This window comes from Tympanuchus pallidicinctus, unplaced genomic scaffold (assembly GCF_026119805.1).
Source record: "Tympanuchus pallidicinctus isolate F22 unplaced genomic scaffold, pur_lepc_1.0 scaffold3, whole genome shotgun sequence".
In the NCBI taxonomy this organism is placed as follows: domain Eukaryota; kingdom Metazoa; phylum Chordata; class Aves; order Galliformes; family Phasianidae; genus Tympanuchus; species Tympanuchus pallidicinctus.
Genome location: NW_026294747.1, coordinates 74217204 through 74236305, shown reverse-complemented (window position 1 = coordinate 74236305; position 19102 = coordinate 74217204). Strand labels below are relative to the sequence as shown.

The 19102-nt window shown below is 40.8% G+C and overlaps 1 protein-coding gene across 6 annotated transcripts in view; it reads right to left on the bottom strand.

The window, feature by feature from the left end:
* The window catches only part of MPP7 (MAGUK p55 scaffold protein 7), a 144285-nt gene that overhangs the window by 100366 nt on the left and 24817 nt on the right, over positions 1–19102 (bottom strand). Inside the window, exon 2 of one of the 6 annotated variants that reach the window (XM_052693099.1) lies at positions 976–1204. The exons of the other annotated variants lie outside the window; for them this stretch is intronic. The gene's annotated coding sequence lies outside the window, so the exon portion shown is untranslated. The remainder of the gene's footprint in view (positions 1–975; positions 1205–19102) is intronic. 6 annotated transcript variants of the gene reach the window in all.

The window sequence follows — 19102 nt, the reverse complement described above, 5'->3', positions numbered from 1 at the left end:
GAGAAGCAGAAGCTTACAGAAAATAAGGTGTTTTCTTCTGGTTTCAGAAAACAAAAAGCGTCCTTGAAGAAAGAAGCCAGCACAGCTCTTCTCCAGCAGAAGAACATAAACAGGAGAGCATTTTGTTGCTGCTGTTGCTGTTTTAGTTTCTATTTAATTTCTAAACATATTCATATTAATCAGAATGGCTTTTGAAGTCACGTTGGCTTCGAAAGTGCATATTTTGGACACATTCAGTTGGCAGCAGCTTCATGAAGGAGTGATATACAGGTGCTGTAAACACTGTACGCTGTGAAACATTTTCTTTTTGCAAAAAAAAAAAAAAAAAAAAAAAAAAAAGAAATCCACACATTGCTGAAAACACTGCAGCATAGCAAGGGCCATCCACTCTGTTTTATTTATATGAAGTTTTAAATCAATTATTAAGATACAAGTTAGCTGTTAACTCGTCCACAGGTGTAAGCCTATTGTTGAAGGAATCAGAAGAGGTTTTTTTATTCCCCCTAAGCATTCATCTGAAGAATGATTTTGTATGTCAGCTTTCAGACCGAGCTAATCTGTTTGCCTGTCTGTTTTAAGAAAGTGAGCAAAGTGAGAGTTACAGCCTTAGACAACTTCTGCAACTGGAAGGATTACGTATTGTCTGTTGTAGGGGTGGCTGTGATTGTGTTTTTTGTTTGCTTTAGTTACAAAAGGTTGCGGTAATGAAAAAAAAGCTTTCACTAAAAATGCTGAATTTTCCAAAAAAACCTTCTTGTCCATCACATCAGTACAAAGCCTATCAGCTTGAACAAAATTTAAAACAGAGATAAGCAAGCGCTTCAGGGCAATAGACCAACTCACGATGACAAAGTTGTAAGAAACAAATCTATCTGCAAGGCCAGCCTGGGTGCAGCTCAAAAGGAAGAAGAAAAAAAAAAAAAAAAAGAGGCATCACAGCCAAGGACACACTGTACAAATTAAAAAAGAACATACTTGGTTTGCACTAATTCTGCTTGTTTTCTTTTGACCACATACAGGAACCATGAAGGAGAACTCCTGCCCTGAGCTCACGTACAGCCCCCGCAGCAGCACACAGCTACAGCCACAGGGACGGATGGGAGCGCTTTCGGTTTTCATGTGCGCAAGAAACTTGTTCAAACAAAGGGATCTCCTATTAATGGGACGTCTTTCATTTATATGCAGTTTGAGGTACTTTGGTATACTAAAAAAGAAGGCCAATAAAAACAACACGTAAACATGCAAAGAATTCTCCTTAATGCTGATTATTAATTAGAACGGCGGGTTCCTCAAAAAATATTCACTGCGCAGTGTGGAAAGCGGAGCAGCTCGACATACATGTTGTGTATCCTGAACTCGATTTACTCCTGATTTTTCTTTATTTCACGGTAAATCATTCACTATTAAAGAATTCAAGTTTCTTATTATTTAAGAAACTTATATATCACATAAAGCTATTCCCTCCAGATCCTAAATATATATTAATGAAAAATAAATGACCTGATGAAATCCTTACCAGTAAAATGCTTAATATTTTGTTGGAATGGAAGGGGGACTTTTTTTTTTCTACCTTGCAAATTAAGGCACATTTTTGCAGCGATGATGTTATTTTTTTTGGCTCGCTTTGTTCCAAATGCTTTGGAAGTTTCTGCCGGAGCGCGGCCATCAGCACTGCTGGCTGCTGTATGGAATCGATTTGCTGCAACACAGCAATACCAGCTGTTACAGTATGTCCTGAGAGGGATTACCGAATATTCTTAAATTGAAGTTCAATCCATCTTTCCATAAAAATTAGAACCAAAAGCCAGGAACGCAACAGCAGTATCAAGTGCACCTGAGGCATTTACAATACCCAACAGGACCGTTACGACCAGCCTCTAAAAAGGGCTTATTTTTGAAATTTCATTATTCCAGCCGTACCTTGCTTCTATATATCACACTGTATCAGATTCTTCTGGCAGCCACCGCGTGGAAACAGTGAGCCAGGAGCGGCGGCTCCCGCCGGCCGGCCCGCGCCGCTGCTGCCACCTCGCGGCCTCATGGCGCCGCGGCTCCCGCCGCAGCTCGGCTCGGGGAGCCGAGAGCCGAGGCGGCGGCTCGCGAAGGGAGCGGCGGGAAGGTCGGAAAGCTTTCCACTCCGCGCCCATTCGGGCTCCTATAGGAAAGGCGTTCCTAGCTGCAGTTCAATTAAAGGCATCCAAAACAATTCACCTCTATAAAAACACGTTCCCCTCGCCTTCAGACAGCTCTCGGACACTACGCGAGCACGGTAACCAAACCAGACGCGCTTCAGCTCCTTACGGCAACGTAAGTGGTGGCGGTGCTGAACGCCCTGGTTATAAACGGCTCCTGGGGACACCTTCACAACACAGCCATACAATGACAGCTCTCCAACGGAACGGTTTTCCTGCGTCTCACAGTCTCACACGTACGAGAGGCCCCTCAGTAGAATACAAAGGGAAGGGGATAAATCCGGCTCCCCACCACCTGCATTACATACAGGAAAGAAGATGAGACCAAAGGGAGACATGTACAAGCGCTAAGGTGAGCAGACCTACGCACTGTGTCTGCTGGAGCTCATCTACTGCCTTTGGATGGAAGGGACCCCATTAGCCACAGGCACTTAATTTTAGTCAAGTTATTTAGGGAGGAAAACCATTCAAAATGAGGCTTTACAGCTAGCATCAGGCTTTGCAGACAACACTCATCAAGACTTGGTTTTATGTTCAGCTCCCCATCCAAACCTTAATAAACTGCGTAATACTTCTGTCTGAAAGTCTGCCTTACAAGTTACTTAATATTTTGGCACTATAATGAGTATAAATACATTTCCTTCACATTTTAGAGGCAGGTTGATTATTCAAATTGACTTAAGACAGTTAAGATGTAAAAAGCATGAACCTAATAATGTTCCAATTCGGGGAAAAAAAACATAAAAAACAGGTTGTTTGATATAAGAAACCCACTCAGCCTGTTCTTCTAAAGGATGCTACAGTTATGAAGACTATAACCCTCATTTCCAGAACTAAAACAGCATGCCTGCAAATGGTATTTGAACTACCAGAAAGAGATTTCATGCAGAGACAGGAAATTTGACAGCCATTTGGTCTTGCACTCATTGTGGGGCCTCCAGTAATTGAATAACTAGGGACATGTATACAAATCTCCTAAACCTAGTCAGCACAGGAAATTGCCAAAGGAGGTTTTCTAGACTGGGGGAAAAGTAAATCTGCTATGGTAGACAAAATATTAATTGAGAGTGGTGGTCTGCTCTTCAGGAAGATGAAATGAGGTCTACTCCATCACAGAGTCTCTGACGGTCTTCTAGAATCAGTTGTGGCTCTTAGCTGCCCTCCAAAGCTGGTCTCTATAGGTAGCACAAGCACATCGTCAGCAGGAGCCCACAGAAAAGTCAACCTGAAGTGCTGCGTAGAGCACGAGTGCCTGTGACTTCAACTGTGTCCCAAACTGAAAAGGACAACAGCTGCCTTGACTGACATCAATGCCGCCACATCCCTCTTCATCCACCAGATGAATGTGGGGATTCTGCATAATATTTTAGGATACTACATTAGCGCTTTCCATTTTGTGTGGCTTATACAAACATTTAGCTTACACCATGGGGAGTTCAGATATAATCACATTTTGAGAGTAAAAACAGAATTTTCAGTTTCGAATTTAACTATGAAGCCCAAAACTTCAGAAAAGAGACACCTCTGGTCTCTACTTATGGGAAAACTTTTACAAATGGAAACATTCCGCAAACATGTTTAAGTAACAAAAGGTAAAAGCCAACCTTCATAAGAAGGAACTTTTTTACTCGTAATACAAAACTAACTAAATGACTCTGATAAGCATTTACCTATAACTCCCACTCATTTGATACAACATGCTTCCATGCAAACTAAATACAGTTGGGAGGGATACTCAGCCCAGAGGTTCCTATCTGCTCCCAGCACCTCTACACTTGACTGGAAGTCCCTAATTTCAGAGGAGGAAGTGCAGAAATCAGATTAGCTGTATACTACAAGAGATACTGGAAACTTTTTCCAGTGGTGCTTAGCCAGCCTGCCATGACACTATTCTGAAAGGGCATTTCATTATAAAACCTAATGCATATGGCTTTTAGTCGGTCAAATATGTTATTTTTTGGGGAAGATTTTTTCATCATCTCTGAAGTTGATGTTTATGTATTGCTTGAAAGCAATATAGATTCACTTCTGCGCTGAATTAAAAAAAAGAAAAAAACTCTTATATAGAAAGAAGTATTTATCACCTGAGAGATAAAATAACCCAGTAAAAAATCAATCTCAGTATCTTGATTAGAATTTCTCCACCAATTTCAGAGACCTTCAAACAAAGTAACACCTGAAGGTCCTGCAGTCTACCTCACAAGATGTCAAGTGTAATTTATTCATCCTACATGACAAGTTTTAAATTGTTGCTGCATTAAAATATAGCTTTGTTACATGCAAAATGCACTCAATAAAAGCAGCACTAGATAAAATTGCAGTAGTGGCAAAACCATTCACAATGTGCACCTCTGCTGTCTTTAGCACAAAAAAAAAACCTCATGAGTTCTGTTCAGACTCAGAGTTTACACGTCAGTGTAGGAATTGAGCACATTCCTTTAAATACATACTCTAAAGCTACCAGTTTAATTTAAAACAGCATCAGAGTAGTTGATGTCAGATACTCTTAGACAGATTCCATTTTTTGCAAATAAAATGTACCGACTGACAGAATAATATTAGTTTAATAAGCTATTTTAATAAAGCTATTCACTAAAATGTGACCTAAGCTATGTCTGACATCAAAGGTGCTCTGTGGGTTTGAGTTACTGGTTTGGATACACTCTTAGCACTTTTCCCCTAGCTGCAAACCATTCCTTTTCCTGGAAAAAAACAAAACCTGTCAGCAGGTACCACAGCCTCTCCATTAATTACCTGCACAAACAGTTTTGTTCTGGCACGGTTTCTTGACAATCTTTTTGACAAACATTAGCTGAAGTAAATTAAAAGACTCCAAAACACTGAAAAATTGAGGGCTCCTCAGCAGACAACGATATGCTTTGTACCAAAGGGCCCTGCAACTCCTATTTTAGAAATGCATATATGATATTAAAATATGGATTATTATTCTGTATTTTTGGGTGGTCCTATGTGGAGCCAGGAGTTGGACTCGATGATCTTTGCAAGTTCCTTCCAACTTGGGATATTCTATGAGTACTATAATGCAGTTTGATTTCAAGTCTACAAAAGCTGATGGAAAATCTCCAACTAATAGAAACAAAAACAATATTAAGGCCATGCTTAATAAGACAACAAATATATCACTGAGTTATTCACAGTTGAGCAAGCTGTTTGTGCCAGCAATATATTGAACATCATAGTCATGAAGCTCAAAGAACATCCCACGTCCAAAAAATCATCCTCAGAAACAGGTGAACACACAAATACTATTATTTCAAATTCAGAAACATCCCGCAATGGTATTAACATGTTATTTTTCCAAACTCAGAAATTTTTACACCTCTAGAGCCAAACTGAGAGAGAAGGAGGGGGGCTGGAGGGAGCATTTTACAGCGCTTCCATGTTATGTTTGTTTCCATAGCAGACTGAGAGTTTGACTGCCTTACCTTTTCTACATTATTTCATCTTCCAAACTGTTATTCTTTGTTCAACACAACTTTCTACAATTCATTTCTGTCAAAATGTGATATTTTTTTTTTTTTTAGATGGGAAAGAAGATTGGGAGAGGGAGAACAGGAATGAAAAAGTAAACATTATGTATTTCTTTCCTCTGAGAGCAAAAGTAGAATGAGCTCCACTTTCTCAACATACTTTTATCCAAAAAAAAAAAAAAACAACCAAACAAACAAAAGAACTTTTTTTAAATGTTAAGTTTTAACATTTAATGAGCAATCTGAAAAGTACACGCTTTTAGCTCAAATTTGGAAAACATCTTGATTTATTAAGTGATAATTTATTAGTTGCATCTTGAGTATGAGTAACAAAAAATTTCCTTACACCTACAGGTGCAGTAAAAGTGAAGTACTGCACATGGACAGGCAGCATGTAGTGGGAGGAAGCATGCACATTTGACTTCCAGAAATTTGCAAGCATTGCAAGCCAAGTTGCTGTGGGATGCTAAGTCTGCAAAAGAAAACAAAGTTGAAGCTGAATAGCAATGACATCTCCCAGGGCCTCTGCACTATTAGTACTTCAAGCATGCCAGGCACTCCTTGCAGTCTTCTCTTCCCTGTAAGCTCCCCGTCACCATTCTTCAGCCCAGCATCTTCCAGTTACCACATTCCAGCTAGCTCCAGAACGCTTATCTGAAACTCTCCTCATTCCTTTTCTCCTTTGCAAGCACTGAGGTTGCCCTGCCATCAGCTCAGTGTGTGACTTCTCACTCAGGACACACTTCCTAACACTTCTGTTTTCATTTCTGCATTTCCTTCCTTTCAGAAGGGAACATTCCTCCTCTCAGCCCTTGCTGTCCCAATTCTACCTTGTTCCTTTCTTCACACCTCTATCCATCTTCCTCTCTTGTGTGGCACTGCTATGTACTCACTATTCTTGTGAACCCATGGTACTTTACTAACAAACCTTTACCCCTTTCTTCACCAACATCCACATGTCCTTGCATGATAGCAAAGACTGTAAGGGAAATAAAACTCCTACAGTCTCCATTTCCACTCCTAACACTGCCTCATCTCTCTATTGTTCTTTTATTTTTTTACTTTCCAAACCTAACTTCACTTTCCAAATCTCTTCTTCACGAGCAAGTCCTAGTTTTTCTACTCTGCAAATCTCAAATTGTGATTATATACAAGGAGACAGGGAGATTGTTCTGCCAGCAGCTCTGTACCCCCAGGCACTACATGCCCTCATAGCAGGACTTCCCAGTCTCTGACTTGCATATCTATCAATGCACGGTAACATCTGGGCCATTACAATTTTAGAACCAACCATATCATTGCCAAAGTTGCACACTGTTGTACAGAGAGATACAGTTAGAGCTCACTTTTACTGCAACACATCACGCTTGAGCTACTCCATGAGTACAGACACTTTAATTACATAGGAATTTAACTAGCAAAAAAACAACAGACCTATGAGATTTAAAGGCAATTGTTAGATCTTGTCTTGCCAGCCTGTATGGCCTAAGTTACAGTCCCACTGCAATTAAGGTGCCAGTGCTGACATTCAAGTCTTATTGTCAAGTTCAAAAGTGATTTAATTCAGATCTGAGTTAGTGGTGGATGAAGAAGAGTGGGATTCAAGGCCAAAGGTAATGTATGGTGAGTTCACATGAAGTGAAGAGAAATTCTCAGATTTCACTTCATTAGGCCAAAAAAATCATTTGGAAAAAAAAAAAAAAAAAAAAAAAAAAAAACATATTCAATCTTTATGAAGAAAATAATTTAAAATGATAAAAGATCAATAAACACAAATGTTACAGTACTTAACTTGGCAGCATTACCTACATGAAGAATTTTCTCTGTTTTTCTTGTTCAACTCACAGCTTAATACATTACTTTATGTATGTAAAAACCAGGAAAACACAGGATATGCAAAGAGTCCAAGTTAATGTTGCTGTTGGAAACTTAATGTTTGCATTTCCTGGATTTTGCAATTTCAACTAGGTGAACAATACTGCATTGATTCTATTTTGGCATTTGCTACAAATACCAAAGTTTTTGTAATAATACAAATACCAAAATTTTTCTTATTTTGTCTGAATCTGAATAAATCAGAGAGCTAAGCAGTTTGATAATGAGCATTTGATGTTTTTAGTTATTCGTAGTGGTGTCTCCAACTTACGTACACTGCAGTTTATTAGCCAGTCACAAAGGTGGTGCCATATAGATCAGAAAGTGTACCAGCTCCAGCAGGTGTACCGAAGTAAAGTTGTAGAAGCATTTTATTTTTTTAAATCAATGCTTTTGAAATTAAAATATTGTGAATTTAGAAGTTTTGACAAAGCAACGGAAAACATTCTACAGTAAGAACGTTAATTTGAGATGGTGTCACTGCAGATTCCCTAATAGCACTCAAAATTAAAACAGGAATGTGCAGTTACTGTACACTTCTTTATAAGAAGGTATAAAAGAGGCAGTTCAGTCTTCCCTCTGGACTCAAAAACTCTGAAAAATAGAGAGGTGGAAGGTAGCTGACATCAGCCAAAGTACAGCTACTTGAGAAACCACTTATGTTGTACAAAAATTACAGTTACTGCATTGGTCTCCTCCAGTGCAGATAGATGCTGCTCCTTACATGTGTACCCTGGGATGGGAAGATAAGGAAGAAAGCAGTGGCTCGTGTTTATCTGGCACTCTCAGCTTCCACTTTGACTGACGACACAAAGGCACAATGCTGACAGAGCTCAGGTTGGATATATTTTTCCAACCATTCTGCACTTTCCAAATTAGGTAAATGTACAAAATACTATGTCCTTTAAAAGGAAGGAATCCAATAAGCTGCTGGTTATCTGACACTTGCTTCATTCTTGCTACTCACTGCACCCAAAGCCATCCTACAAAAGTCCCACTGAAAACCAATGCTGAACTGCACCTTGCACACCTTGTGCAGGAATACCTACTGCATGGAGGCGACTGTCACAGCGATCACTCCTGAGCAGCAACTCACATCAGAGTATTAAAACACATCCTGAGTCACTGGGATGTCCTTGACCACAGAAACCCTACTGCTAACTGAGCAATCGTGCCCTCTTGTGCCCAGCTATGTGGCTGGCTTCTATACGGCATATTGAGAGGCAAATGCTCACAGCTGTGCTGTAAAACTAACCTCAGTACTTCCCAGCCAAAAGGCTATGACAGAGATGCTAGCATTAATACAGACTTACAGAAAGTTATACACAAAACCTTACAATGCTGCACTGCATACAGTACAGGTGAAATATGTAGGCTGTAGCTGAATTTGTCTTAATAGATGTTGAAATCTCAGGAAGATCAGAGAAGTAAGTAAAAATAAAAACCCACAGAGTATTTTATTGGGAACTCTGGAAACTGTCTTGCAAGAGCAAAGGTGCTATAGTTCCCTTAGACTGCAGTAACCTGTGAGGTCTCCAAAATCCAGCGAGGCTGAATGGGAAAAGCTGAGGCAGCATGCAGAAATGTGTATTTCTGAGCAATTCACTGAGGTGATGAGATGGTGTCTTGCCATAGCTAGTAATGAACTACGACACTTCTGAATCCAGTGTTTATGATGAAGATACCAGAAGAAAAAGAAAACAGAATTAACCAGCTTATGAACACCAGAAGTGGATGCACTGCAGCATCTCAGACAGCGGTGGTAATGCAGACTGACTGATACTTACAATGGTGCATGCAACAGTCTGAGGCAAGAAAGGCAATGGAACAACAGTCATTGTTTTCAGGTTCAAGGGACTCTAGTGTGACTCATGCCCACATAACTACCCAGAGAGAGTCCCAAAAGTCAAAGCATCTATGTTTTGAACAGCTCCTCAGCCTCTGCCTGCTTTCCCCCCCCAGAGGACATTACTGTGCCCCTCCCTCCTGTGGCAGCAGACTTGCTCCCTGCTCCTGGGCAGATGGCCTCACCAGCAAAATCGCTGCAGATAATCCTGTTTATGCAGAACAAAACACAATCCCCTACTTGGCACACAGGCAGACCCCAGGACAGGCCTGAGTTTGTTGCTCCACCTGTGCAGAAACTCATTCTGATACAACATTTTCTGGGTCAGATTTTGTTTGGTTGCTTTCTTGATTTCTTTTTCGTTTGTTTAACAGCTAAGAAACAGATCTCTTCCCAGTGCCACTCTTCCAGCCACTTTCCTGCCATTCAGAACAATGCTGCATGAAAGACTGATACTGGCTTCCTAAATTTAAATACCTATAGAAATGTAATGTTTTCTGAGGATTTGCAAAATTGAAGATGCTGCAATGCTTGAAGAAACACAAACAGCCAGGGAGGATGCTCTTTCCTACTGCTTCCTACAGGGACAGGAGGGAAAGGATGGTGTAGCAATAACTAGAACTGGAAATTATTGGAAATTATTCTCCCCCTTTCTCAATCTACAATAATTTTTAGTGTTCTGTACCACATCATCAGCAAGGTCTTACATTATTAATAACAACTACAAAGAGCTCAGGTGACACTTATGTAAACAGATGATACTGGAATGGCAGTGTACGCCTACATTAATCATTGCTGTCCTGACCATAGCAGCTACATGATGCTGACAGAGAGGCAGCCTGCTGCCTGCGATGGCGCAGAGCAAGGCTCAAACAGTATCAATATCCAGCTTTTGAAAAGTTGCTGCTTGCTACAGAGAGTTCCATAAAACAATTCAGAAATTAGCTACACCATGTAATAGCCATCATCTTCACCAAAAGATTTTGTCTGCACCAAGTAAGAATAAATACAGTAAACTCCTCTTGAACTGCTGCTTCCTCTTCCCATGGTTTAATACATTGTGCACATGTACTCACAACCAAGTGGTAATATCTTGAAGAAAGGGCTGGGTTGCTCACCTCTTGTTTGCCTTTATGAATCATTCTGGTATAACTGAAGTTCCCCTCAACTTTCCAGACAAAGCACGTTACAGCCAGCAGAGGGAGCTCCTGCACTTTTCAGTCAGTCAGTATGGATTTCCGCTTTGGTAACAGCAATTCTCATTTCATGCCACACGTTTGAATCCAGTCACTTAAAAAGTAAGTGCACAGCAAGAATCGAGTGGAAAATAAGAATTAGGCACGACTTACAAAAAAAAAAAAAAGTTAAAATAAGTTTATATCCTCGCTCATTGTAAACTTGGTCATTTTCACATTACGTATTGCAAAGCTGAAATCACATTGCCTGCAAGCTGCTCAGTAAGTAAAAATCACGTGTTCTGTAAGCAGTGACATGTAATAGGTACGAATGCCCTAATGCAAAGGAGTGCTTTGCCTGTCCTTCTTCTTTACCTGAGTAAGTTGAACACAAGTCTTGCCTAGAACCATAAGAAAATAAGGAACTAAATGAAGTCAGGAAAAAGAAACCACAAAAATAAGGAAATGTTTGGAAATGTTTACAACTAATTTACAAAATATGACTATATATATATATATATTTACAAAATAGTTCTATATTCTTCAGCAGTTGTGTGTTTTTTCTTTTTAAGGAAGTAGCACTTGGGTTAGGATAAATCACTTATTTTTCTGCTTTTCTACTGAAGATAAATGAAATGTATTTCACAGATTTTTTCATCTAATTCCATTATATTATAAAGGTAATATTATCCAAACAGGATAATGTAATCTTATCCAAAATAAGTGTAGACCACAAAGAAGTCCCAGAGGACAAAAGAACTTTTCACAGCCTTCTCCATCAGGATACGTTTCTTGGACCTTAGCAGGTTCATCACAGTGGTACCCGTTACATTTCATAGTTTGAGGGAAAAATCATGGAGGGAAAACAAAAACTGAATTGGATACTGAACTGAAAAGATTTTTCTCCAGTGAATTTCTAAGTAACTTCTGTTCAAAGTACACATAAAAAACAAATTGCTCGGTTTGCAATTGAACACACTTTAATTATGGGGATAACCTGTGTTTTGTTTCAGTGAAAATGAACTCACACATGTGAGATTCTTATGTGTTTTTTCTTTAATTAAGAACTACTTACTGCATCTGAAATAAAAACCAATAAAAGGGTGAAACTAGATGATCATTATGGTCCTTTTCAACCCAGGCCATTCTATGATTCTATGATGTATTTCCAAGTCTGAGTCAGTCCTTTATTTTTTAATTTTTTTTATTTTTACCTCCAGCAGTCAGTGAAGGATGCCCAAGGAATTTGCTCGCCCTGCAATAAGTTACTTTGTGAAAGCTTGCTAGAAAGCATATGGCAGTTTCAAGAGGAAAGTTTTTAAGACGTACAACACAGCGTGCCATCAACACAGGGAATCATTTATTTCAGTTTTCCACTGGACTGAGCTCCAAGCAAGCACTTTGGCTTCCCATTTCATGTCCCTTCCTGCTATTCTGATGAACATCTTCAGCCTTCCAGGTTCCCAAGCGTGTGATTTGACTTTGATATACGTTAAATTTTTGCCTAGGAAAAGTGGTAACATAATAGATTCCTTCCCAAAACAAATTAAGCAAATTTCTTCCGCTCTTTACTGAACGCTGTATTAGCATTTCCCACACATCTCTCAGCTTAATCAGAAATCTAAAACTTAGCAGCATCATATTCCAGCAAACAATTAGCCATCTGGTTTATGGAACTCCTAATTTGAGGATCTTAATATTCTTGAATGAATGATTTGTGCTTAAAAGCAGGATTGATACGCAGCGAGACCTATTCATAAATGACAAAATCAGCTTAACTGCAGTAGTCTGTACACCAAAGTCTGGAAATCCGGCCTCATGATAGAGAAAAATCATGCTTAGAATTTCCCCTTGCATCCACTATGACCTTTAACTGAAGTGTTGAAGGAGAAGAGGAAGAAAAACAGTAAAATGAGCAGTAATACGTGCTGCCAAATTTCACATCACTGTCAGCTTTTACATTATAGCAATATAATTATGTGGTCTAAATTTCATACCGTTACATAATTACTCTTCTCACTCATCAGTAGGCTTCAGATTTTTGGAAAATATTATACAGTATATGCCACTTTTCATGGTAAATTATTTGACAAAATATCACTGCCACAGCTCGTTTCATTTATGGTGGTATGATTAAAACACCAAAAGTTTTGACGTGTCACTTAATTTCCACAAATACTGTAATGTAAACTCAAACATTATACACTATTTTAAACAAACTTTTGAATCTAGGAGTTAATTTTTTTAAAAGTTGTTAAGTGGATACAAGAAGATATTTCCTCGCAGTGCAGCCCAGCAGCTGGAAACAAAACAAAATACCGCCTTTCAAACAAAAGCCACGCAGGAGGGTCAAGAAAGTGGACGCACGGAATCACATAAACACTGTGGAAGGGTGGTGTTTCAGTGCAGTCTGAATTTTGCATCCAACATCCCATTGGAAAAAACAATCAAACACACTGAACACATCTGGCACTCTGCTGTTAGGCAGATGGACTAACAGGCTTGGTTAGAGCTTGTCAGATAAACCTTTGCTAGGAACGCTTGCAGTATTGGACACTGTCATAAGGAAGCCTACAGCTGGGAAAGTAAGGAGGCAGAGCAGAAGAAAAACTTGCAAAGCAAAGGTGTGGAATTGAAAAATTGCACCCACTGACACTCATCAATGCTTGCTGAACATTTATGGAGATCAAACAGTGGATGTCAGCACAGTGAAAGCTGGACTGCGTGGACAACAGTTTCCTAGCAATGATGCCATCAGAGCAGCTGTGAAATAGTGGGTCAGCTCCACCACTGTAGATTTTTACAAGCACAGCATGCAGGCTTTTGTTCATTGCTGGTGAAAGTGCATAGCTAACAGTGGTGAATAAGTTTGAAAAGAGTGTTTTGTAGCTGTGAATTTGCTCTTTCAAATAGTGTTATTGTGCTCTTTGTAGCCACTGTGTTTTCCATGAAAATAAATGGGAAGCATTACTTTTGGACCAATGTACAATCCCAGCCACATCACATTATTTGCAAATGGACCACGTACACAAAACTGAGTAGATGATAATAAATAATAAACACAAAGGAGAAACAAGAAGTTAACCACACGAGATGTACACGTGAATACATGCAACAAATCAAAAGTGCATTTCAAAAGCAGAGTGCACTCCTGTGTTGAACACCTATCATACATGTTGACACAAGAGATGGTGAACAAGAATTATTAAAATTTCCCCTCTTTCTGGAATGCAAAACTCCTTCAGGCAAACTGCAAACCTATCAAAACATATCAGTAATTTTAGTGATGCAAGAAAATTGCTGTATTAATAAGTGGTGTTTAGAGAGAAAAATAAAACCCGCCACACCTTTCGTACTGATGAATAATATTAGAATAACCAAAGTGGGCATGGTCCAGTAGCTCAGCCTCCCCACATTCAAAGACTAAGAGCAGCTCTTACAGAACTCCTAACACACGCTCCATCCCTGATAACGCTGTCACTTCATAGCACGAAAGACCCAAAGGCGAAAGATCTACAGCATGCCAAAGGAAGAAAGGAAAAAACCCAAGGCTATTAGTCTTGTGGTGTGCTTGCATGGTGCTTGTCAAGGTACAAGTATTTATTTGAAAGATGTGAAGCTACATGAGGAGCAAGTTAGAAAAACAGAAAGAAAAAAGATAAGGATGTGGAACTAACAAAGCCTCTGGTTGTATATTTAACTGAGAGCAAGGAAGTAAGCACACCAACTAGGCACTCCCTAAGTTTCTTTGTAACAAATAAAGCCACCCATAATGCTGTCCAACACCAGGTGAAGAGGTGCTGAGCTGAGCTAGGCACTGTCCTCACCCCTTTGCTTCCTGAGACATAAAGAGTCAGACCTTGATTCCCGGAGTCAAATGCCTGCAAGTAAGCAGCACACCCCTTGTGCTCCTCAACAGCAAAAAGCAGCCACCACCTCCTGGAAGCGGCTGAGCAGCACCTGCAAAGGGCAGCAACATTTCTCATCCTCTCCACAGGAACAAGAAAAGCAAGAGCAGTCTGTGGGGAGCAGCCACTTTATTAAGATGCAGCTCAGCAAGGCAGGTGCCAGGATCTATTGCAGCCACACAGCCACAGCGCCGTGCTTGGAGCTCAAAGACGACATTGCAAATGCACAATATTGAGCTTTGGGAGTGAAGATTTAGGGATCTCCATGAAGCACCCAACACTTTCCCAAAGAGGAACTCTGATGTCATGTGACGGCAGGCTGAAGATCACAAGCCATGGTTAATTCATCCCTTTGTATCACATACATTTATACACACATGAACTTCTATACTATGTACACACTTCCTATGCATCTTTCATGTTATCTGCCAACCCCAAATAAACCCACTCTCGCCCCTGAATTTTGGCCAATCTGCAAAACAGTCTTTATGTGCCTCAGAGTGAAAGAAAAATATGAATTTACCAGAGGAGGGCAAATAACATCCTCAACCACACTGAAAGCTAAAGGATGGCCTGAAAACATGGAACAGACTAGTACTATCAAGTGAATTCACAATCAAATTTATAAGCAAACTTTGCTCAGGATATCTGCAATACCCAGCTTCGTCACAACATCCCACCTAGAAGTAGAAAGTTGCTCTGCTTATGAAAATCTAGCAAGCACATATTGAAGCAACAAGTTCCCAGTACACAGTACATCCGAGCTCACACTTTGCAATCACAAATAGTTGTTCTCCCTCCTCATCCATTCCCCCACATCCCCATGTGGCTCACTGCACAGAACAAGCCCTGCTCACTGAGAGCTCACTTTGTACTGACACATGGGCCATACATCTTGCATATATATATATATTATAAATAAATAAATGCATTTCAAGCTATACCTGTTATTACAAGTGCTTCATCAGATCTCAGACTGACTACAAGTAAGAACCTATGCTAAGATTCAGAAATATAGACAACTACATAGTATAAGTCCAACAACACAATCAACTACAAGAAGCTATAATGCATACTGAGTTTTGTGGAGCATCACACCAGATTACCAGCAGCCTTCTGAGATATGCTGAGAATATTTCTTTCATTTTAAATTACTTAGTTCAACGACTAGCCTAAAATCCAAGAGAAAGAGGAGGAACCTTAACACAGGAACGCTCACTTTAATTTTCCTTTATTCAAATAGAATAGTAAGCAAAGGAGTAAGATCTGCTGCTCCTCCTTTCTTAAAAGACAGTAAACTGCATGTATTCATTTAAATAATCATAGAGATAATCATTACAAAGACTTGTAATGAAACTTCTGTATATACAACAAAATGTTTCCATAGGAATGCTACCTGAGATTTAAGTGATATAGAATCATAGAATGAATTGGGGTGGAAGGGACCTTTAAGATCGTCTAGTTCCAACCCCCTGCTATAGGCAGGGGACACTTCCCTCTTGACCAGGTTGCTCACAGCCCCATCCAACTTGGCCTTAAACACGTCCAGGGAAGGGGCATCCACAACCCCTCTGCCCAACCTGTTCCAGGTCCCATCATCCTCACAACAAAAAATTTCTTCCCGATTTCTTCCTGTGGTCTAAATCTCCCTTCTTTCAGTTTAAAACCATTTCTCCTCATACTGTAGCTACGTGCCCTCATAAAAAGTCCCTCCCCAGCTTTCCTGTAGGCCCTCTTCAGCTACTGCGAAGGCCACTATAAGGTCCCCCCAGAACCTTCTCTTCTCTGGGCTGGAGAGCCTCAGCTCTCCCAGGCTATCCTTGTCAGGGAGGTGTTCCAGCCCTCTGATCGTCTTCACAGCCATCCTCTGGACCTGCTCCAACAGCTCAACGTGCTTCTTGTTGGAGGTCTCAGAACTGGATGCAGTACTCCAGGTGGCGTCTCACAAGAGCACAGGTGCAGAATCACCTCCCTTGACCTGCTGGTCATGCTTATCTTGATGCAGCCCAGGATACGGTTGGCCTTCCGGACTGCATGAGCACATTGCCAGCAATGTTGCCTTTCACCAACTGACACTCCCAAATCCTTCTCCCCAGGGCTGCTCCTGAGCTATTCTTCATCCAACCTGTATCTGTGCTTGGGAATGCCCCAACCCAGGAACAGGACCTCACACCTGGCCTCGTTGAACTTCATGAGTTTGGCATGGGGGCACCTCTCAGGCCTGTCCAGGTCCCTCCAGGGTATCAAATCCATCACTCAGCTTGGCTGCAAACTTGCTGAGGGTGCCCTTGATCCCATTGTCCGTGTTGCCAACAGAGATGTTAAATAACACAGTACCAACACTGATCTCTGTGGAACACCAGTCATCACCAGTCTCCACTTGGACATTGAGCTGTTGACCACAGCTCTCTGAGTGCGACCATCCAGCCGATTCCTTATCCAGTGAGAGGTCCGTCCACAGAATCAATTTTGGATAAATCTCCAATTTAATGACCATGATGCCATGCAGGACAGTGTCAACTGCTTTGTTCTTCAGTTATCACAGAATGGCCAGGGTTGGAAGGGACCTCAAGGATCATGAATCTCTAACCCCCAGCCACCAACCTCCACGTTTAATGCTAAACCAGGCTGCCCAGGGCCCCATCCAAACTGGCCTTGAACACCTCCAAGGACGGGGCATCCACAACCTCCCTGGGCAGCCCGTTCATTATCTACCGATGCTGTAACTCCATCATAAAGGGCCACCAGGTTCAGCAGGTATGTGCCCTTGTGAAGCTGTGCTGCTTACCACCAATCATCCTGTCTTTATTTTCCAAGCACCTATGGCAGTGCCTTCAGGAGGATGTGTTCCACAATCTTGCCAAGCACAGAGGTGAATATATACGTATATTCTTATATATATATGAAATCAGTTATGACATTTTTGTGCTTTCAATTTAGCAGTGACATATTGGTTACATGTATGGAAGTTGGGAGTAAAAATATTTTAAAAGTAACTTTTTATTCATAGCAGTGAAGTACAAAAACTAAGTATTAACATCCAACTGCTTAAATAAGAAATTTCGTACAATCCTGTTCACAAAGCAGTGGTATTAACTAACAGGAATGAATCTCCTCAAAAAAAAATTGTTTCAGAGCAAGTTAGATTATTATTTATTTGCAACTGTATTTACAGATAAGTTACTGTTAAATCTGGTTATTACAAAACAACTAGATTTCAGATACTTCGCACTGTAGTATTATTGTTTAACCACTTTCACACGTTTTCAAAAGACTCGTGCAAGACAGCACTGCTGTGCTTAACCCCCAAGTTCAAAGAAGAGGCTCAGAAGGGCTTAAGTCAGGAGTATGGGTTAATCCATACTGCCCTTCTTGAGATGCTTTCATATCAAAGCCGGGCTGGATGTGGCTCTGGGCAGCCTGGTCTGGTGGTTGGCGTCCCTGCAAATAGCAGGAGGGTTGAAACTAGATGATCACTGAGTTCCTTTTCAGCCCAGGCCATTTTATGATTCCATGATATTTAAGGTCACTTTAACGAAGACCTATGTGTGCAAAAGCAGTTACAACTAACGTAAGCCCCAGCTGAACACACCAAAGAAATCTGCAAATTTGCTTTTAAGCGTTCACACCAAGATGTCTAAGTCAAGTGTCTGTTGAGCTGTACCTCTCAAGAAGCTTAATTACCCAGAAACACTAATTAAAGTCTAATTGAAAAGCCACAACACTTCTGCTGCAGAGGCAGAGAACGATGCAATTCTCCATCCCAGGAGGGCACTCCCTAAGCAGTACTTCCCCTCCCCTTGCTTGCAGGCTTTTGCAATAGCAGCATGCTCCACAACTCAGAAAGCAACAGACATCAAGGCATCTGTTCAGAGAAGACTGTCATTCAGTACCCACAAAACATTTACACAAACAGGAGGACATTTAGCTTTAGGTGCAAATGTTAGAACGCCTAACTTAACCACTTTTAATGCTATTCTTTCAAATTTGGTTGTGAAGCAATGCATTCCTACAGCCTTCGCACACAAACTATGTGCCTTATCAGCACCTACATGGCTCACTGGGTGACCTGCAGCTCCATGACCCATGGCACAGCAGCACCCAGCACCCTGCAGCAAGGGGCTCTGTGCTGGCAGTAGGGGAACCAGCTCCACCATTCCTACATATTTTCAGGATCTTCTGAGCTCAGCTCTACCTGGCAGGCTGGGAACACATCACAAGATTTGCAGGAAGAATGGAAATACAGTGCAGTGTGAAACAAAAAGATAAAAATCACCTTGGTCTACTGCTGAGTAATACAGAGCTACATCAAAATCTGTTTAAACTAAACCTCTCGGTCTCCACATCTTTCTTCTTTCTGAACTGAAGGAGAAAATACAGGAAAAACATGTATTTCCAATTGTTTGTAGGACATCCAGAGAGCCCACACCAACCTGCCTGACACCAGAGGCAAAGAAGAACCACATCCAGGCTTGTTTGCATGCGCCAGGTGTGGCTTGCTCGGTAGGACACAGTGCTCTCCCCACTTTCAGAAAGTTGCCTGTCTTCTCTAAAAGACAAGCTAAGAACAAGTCACAGACCATCAGTAAAAAACACCAGAGTCACCTGCAGAGTT